Source organism: Perca fluviatilis, chromosome 14 (assembly GCF_010015445.1).
Source record: "Perca fluviatilis chromosome 14, GENO_Pfluv_1.0, whole genome shotgun sequence".
In the NCBI taxonomy this organism is placed as follows: Eukaryota; Metazoa; Chordata; class Actinopteri; order Perciformes; family Percidae; genus Perca; species Perca fluviatilis.
The window spans coordinates 8,519,899-8,525,898 of record NC_053125.1 but is presented as its reverse complement, the minus strand read 5'-3'; positions in this window follow the sequence as shown (position 1 = coordinate 8,525,898).

Below are 6,000 nucleotides of genomic sequence, written 5' to 3'. Positions count from 1 at the left end.
TTGGGGGGGGTTATTTGGTCTTTAATTGATAGGACAGATGAAGACATTAAATGGGGTAGGGAGAGGGGGATGACGTGCAGCAAGCTGGGCCGCTGTGGTAAGGACTGAACCTTAGTACATGGGTGGCACGTTCTACCATTTTTGGGGCGAGTTCTTCCCGTCGCACCGCCAGCTTTGTTCGTGTCGAGGTATCCCAGCATGCTTTGTGCACCGACAATGAATGAGTGTGATTTTTTTTGCCACCAGTCGGGTCTCGTACAGTGGATATGCTCCGGTAGAGACTTTTCAGACCCTTTTTAGTGACTTCTTGCTCAGAGTAAACTCAGTAAGTGGTTCTTCTGGCAGCAGCACAGCATCTCTCCCTCCCTCTCCATACAAAACATCCAAATAGAGCTTGTTGATCATCTACATTCAGGCTGGGAATCTAACATCAGCCCAGGCCTATCTCCACATTCATATTGACAAAATACCACATATACTGTTTTGTTGGGGGAAAAAAGAGAAAATCTGTTTAGCTTATGCCAGTAACATATATTTTAGTTTCATTACTACACACAAAAAGGACTTCAAACGGCAGCCACAATAGTAAAAACCAGCCAAGTCTATTCAGTTTAAAGAGTCAGTTGCACTTCCATAATTAAAGCTACAGATACAATTATTCATATATATACTTGTGTATACTTTTGGAGTGGTATTTCCTGACTGGACTTGTGTTGATCATCATGAAGCTCTGTTAGCTCAGGAAGGGTAGTATGACATGCTGTGGTTGACCCTGCTACCATTTATTTTTTAGTTATTTAGCTGCACTTAACCTCCAGGACTTTTCTCTCTTTTAATGCTCTCTCTCTCAGCTCTAGCGTTTCTCTTTCTCTCCGCCTCAAATTTTCTCTTTCTCTCTTTCGCCTGCGCTGTCCATTCTGTCTCCACCCTGCTAGGCCACGCACATCGACAACTTTAACTTTAACAACTAGATAAGCAAGAACAAAAGACTCCACCTCTGAAGTTGAGAGCAGCCTTCCTGGAGCACAGTTAGACCTCACAGAGCTGTGATCATACGCACCACGATGAAACGGAGCCTAATAACAGCTTTAATTCTCTGCAGCTTCAGTAAGTACTGACAAGACTTTTCTCTCAACTTGATAACTTCCAGCATTAAAACTTATTTGCTTATTATTATATTCATTAAGAGGTATTCTTTACCTTCCTATAACAAGTCTCTGCTGTTTGTTTCAGGCTGGATCTCTGTCTCAGGTTCTGAGTCTCACACTGAGACTGTGGAGGGTCGGCCGGGTGGAGAAGTCACACTCACATGCTCTAACCCGTCTATCAAAGATGCTCCAACACTCTGGTTGAGAGTGTTCAACAGAACCCAGGGCAGCTGTATCTCCAGTATGGTCAGCTTTAAAAGCACCATTCAGTACTGCGATGGATTTCAAAAAGAAAGATTCAACATGAGTTCCAACGAATCTGTTATGTCCCTCAGAATTAAGAACGTGGATGTATCTGACTCTGGACTGTATTTCTGTGGATATAACGTTGAAGGACTTTTGACTTTCAGCGCGATACATTTAAATGTTGATGGTAAGATTGTTATAAAATCTGTTATTCTTTATGTATTTGCTTATTCAATAATTAGTCTAAAAGAACTTGTGGCTATTTCAATATTTTCATGAGTGATACAATTTTTTTAAATTAAACCAAGAGTATGAAAGTATCTTTGTTTTGTTAAAAGGCAGCGATGATTCTCATGATGATGCTGACAGAAAGTCTGAAAGTAAGATTCTCTTTCACATTTCTTCAGCTGTGCAGATTCACGGCTAGTGATAGAAACATACACCTTACTTAACTTTTGTTAATTGAATGTTCTCACAGTTCCTGAGCCAGTAAATTAAAACAGAGTAATTCTATTCTCTTTCTTTCAGCAGAGTCTGATGGAACAGCAAAGCTGATGAGTTTGATCCTGGGAGCTCTGACTGTTCTCCTCTTAATGGTCATCATTGGTCTGGTTGTTAAAAACAGGAAACTTCAGAAAGGTACTTCCTGAAAGCTACTATTTTCATCCTGTGTTCTATTTTTTTTTCTATTGTATTTTTTATTTCATTTTACATAAACAGTGTGAAGATATTTCATACATACATCTCATTATTCATATTCCAGATTCTTCACACTAAGACACAAACAAAAAAGTCCATAATCATAAACAAACATTAAACTAAAACAAACTAAATAACACAAAACTACAAAACAAACAAATCAAACAACATAATAAATGCACTCAGATAACACTTTTATCATAATCCCTAACATTAATGTAAAAATGTATAAAATCTAAATCTCTATGAGACTGCCATATCTTCAAAAAGTCTGCGGTTCTGTCTTTACTATTATAATAAATTCTGTCCAAAACAAAGTAACTTGAGAGTTCATTCCACCAGTGGACTATTGCTGGGGGTTTGGACGCCTTCCATTTTAAAGCTATACATTTCCTAGCTGCCATCAAAGCAAGATCTATGTACATACTTTCATATATATTCCACTAGACATATTGGTTCCTAAAAGACATAAACGAGGTGAAAGGGGAACAGATGCATTTAAACACTGAGATATCATCTTGGTAACAAATTTCCAAAATAATGAAAGTTGTTCACATGACCAAAGCATATGAAAAAAAGTACCTTTGTATTTCTTACAACGCCAACAAAGGAATGATATTTCGTTGTTCATTTTATTTAATTTCTCTGGGGTATAATAGACCCTGTGCATTATCTTAAATAATGCTAATTTATGCCTTAAATTATAAGAGCATTTATGTACTTTCCTGCAAATAAAAGACCAATCTTCTTGCTGTATTTCAATCTGAAGGTCTTGTTCCCACTTTTGTCTTAAATAGTCTGTATTTACCCTTGAGCTTGTAGTAAAAACACTATAAATCTTTGAGATAAGTTTATCCTTATTATTTTCCATATTGTTCATTATAAAATAAATTTTTGATGGTTCAGGCAAAGAACCATCAAAAGTTGATGGTTTGAATTTAATTCACTGGGTCATGAATATACAACAAAATATCGTCTGCATACAAAGATATGAGGTGCTCCTCCATCCCAATTTCCACACCCTTGATATGATCATGAGCTCTAATTGATGCAGCTAAAGGTTCAATAACAATAGCAAACAATGCAGGTGACAGTGGGCAACCCTGTCTCATGCCTCTTGAAAGTACAAAGGGTTTAGAGTAGTTAGCATTAGTTTTAACCACCGCCATAGGGACACTGTACAAAATATGTATCCAATGACAGAACTTAACACCAAAATTAAATCTTCTGAAAACAGACTTAAGATAATCCCATTCAATCCTGTTGAATGCTTTCTCCGCATCGACAGAGAGTATTACATTTGGAGAATTTATATCGTTAGTATGATAAAGAATATCAAAGTACCTGCGTAAATTATCAATAGAACGACCAGGAACAAAACCTGTTTGATCTAAATGAATAAGACTAGGTAAAACTTTTTCAAGGCGCAGTGCTAGAAATTTGACATTCATTTTGTAGTAAACATTTAGAATTGAGATTGGCCTATATGAAGAACATTGAAGAGGATCCTTACCCTTTTTTTGGAGTAAGATTATGGAGGCCAGGTATAAGGACTGCAGGAAGTGACCTTTACTAAAACAAAAATCAATCATAGCAAGAAACAGGGGCATTAAATATCTTGAAAAATGTCTATAAAACTCAGTTGGCAGTCTATCCAAACCCGGAGCTTTACCACTTTTAAGTGTGGCCATGGTAGTCTGCAGCTCCTCTAAAGACACATCCTCATCGAATAATAATCTATCCTCTTGTGTTAAGGTAGGTAATAAAAATTTCTCCAAAAAAGATCTGCATCTGCCCAGGTCACACTGTGAAGTAGATGTATATAATTCACTATAGTATGATTTAAAGGCATCATTGATCTGAAGAGGGCCCATGGTAGTGCCGCCATCTTGTTTTTCGATTTTAAGAATTATTTTATCTTCCGAGTCTTTTTTGATCTGCCTAGCTAATAGTTTGCCTGCCATTTCACCCTGTTCTACATAGGATAATTTGGATTTTATGAATGCTAATTCACATGCCTGAGTATTAATAGAATTATACTTGAACTTAAGTTCATCTATCAGCAATAAGATATAGGAGTCATTACTTACATAGTGTTGCTTCTCAAAATTAATTATATCCTTTTCAATACATTTCAACTCATTTTTTGTTTTCTTTTTAAATGATGATGAAAAGGATATCACACACCCTCTTATATAGGCCTTAAGCATGTCCCATATTATCAATGGACACTCTGAGCTATTTTGATGTGCCTCAATGAACATTTCCAAATAAGCATTCATATACGAAGTAAATTCCTCTTTTAAGAGTAACATAGTATTAAATCTCCATGGCTTGAAGTTGATGCTAGCTTTACAAATCAAAGCAGAGTGGTCTGAAAGAATCCTAGCATAGTAAGAGCAGTTTATAATTTTCGAAAGATAATCAGGTTCATAGAGTCCTAAATTCATTGTATTATTTACCAAAGCTCTTTACATATTAGATAATACATATTTATTTTTAGATGATCTATCCAATTTTGCATCCAGTACACAATTAAAATCTCCACCCCAAAATATTGGAATATCATAATGGAGTAACATAATATAAAGATCATTAATACATTTAGGATCATCATAATTAGGACTATATGAATTCAATAGAATAACCTCTTCATGGGGCTAAAAAACCTCTAACTAATATATATCTACCACATGGGATCCGATTTGACTTCTTCCAGGGAGAAAGGTATATTTTTACAAATAAGAATAGCCACCCCTCTCGAATTAGATGTAAATGACGAATAATACACTTTCCCAAACCACCTAGAGTTAAGATGATCATAAGCAGAATATATGAGGTGAGTCTCTTGTAAATAAGCTATGTCTATTTTATTTCCTTCAAGGTGCAACAAGACTTTCTTCTTTTTTGCAGAACTCCCCAACCCTTTAACATTCCAACTCAGAAATGTATATTTTGGCATTGCATAGAAACAACATAATATGAGTACTTATGAAACCGAGATGCATTACAAAAAACACACAAAAAAGAAAAGGAAATACATACTTTAGAAACGACACCCCTTAGACCCAACTCCCACCCCACTAACGTTATATACTCCCTGTACATGTCCCCCTCTAAGCAATGAAAGAAGTGCTGCATGGTATACAGTCAGCTCCGCCTCAATTACATAAAACTTAAATATCCATATTGAAGTTTGAACATATCCTTTATCTATTGTCCATTACGAGACAAAACTAAACAAAAACACTGTCCATACTCCATGTAACTCCCAGTCTACTCATTTAAATCATTTACGCCATCTGGCAAAAATTTTGGATAACAAGACAAAAATAAATAAATAAATAAATAAAAATAAAAAAAAGAATAAGAAAAGGCAAGATCAGGCGTAAATAGTAATAATAATAGAAAGTCAAACCAAACCGCCATATAGACTACCTGGCCCGTTTATCTATCAAAACATAAAAATACTCAATATCCAAAAAAAAGTGAGCCAGAAAACAGCCAGCAAAAATTTTAATAAAAAAAAATAAAGAAATCTGGCGGTGCCAAACAGTAGTCTAAACTCGAGAAAGAGATCCATATACGGACGTTTCACACTTGTGGATCCCGGAGGGATGGTTTTGATTATATGCTCATAATAGATCATTGCCTCTTTAGCGTCAGTAAATGTCACCGTGGTCTCTTGATAAGTAACTATCAGCTTGCATGGATGCAGGAGGCCGTATTTCACTCTTGCTTCTCTCAATTGAACTTTAATGTCCTTAAATGCGGCTCTCTTCTTCAACAAGTCAGGGGAAAGATCGGGGAAGATATGTATTTTCTTCCCCTGAAACTTCAGATTTCCAGCTGCTTCCCTGGCAAGTTTCATAATGATACTTTTAGTTTAGCTAAACAGCCGGGCAAT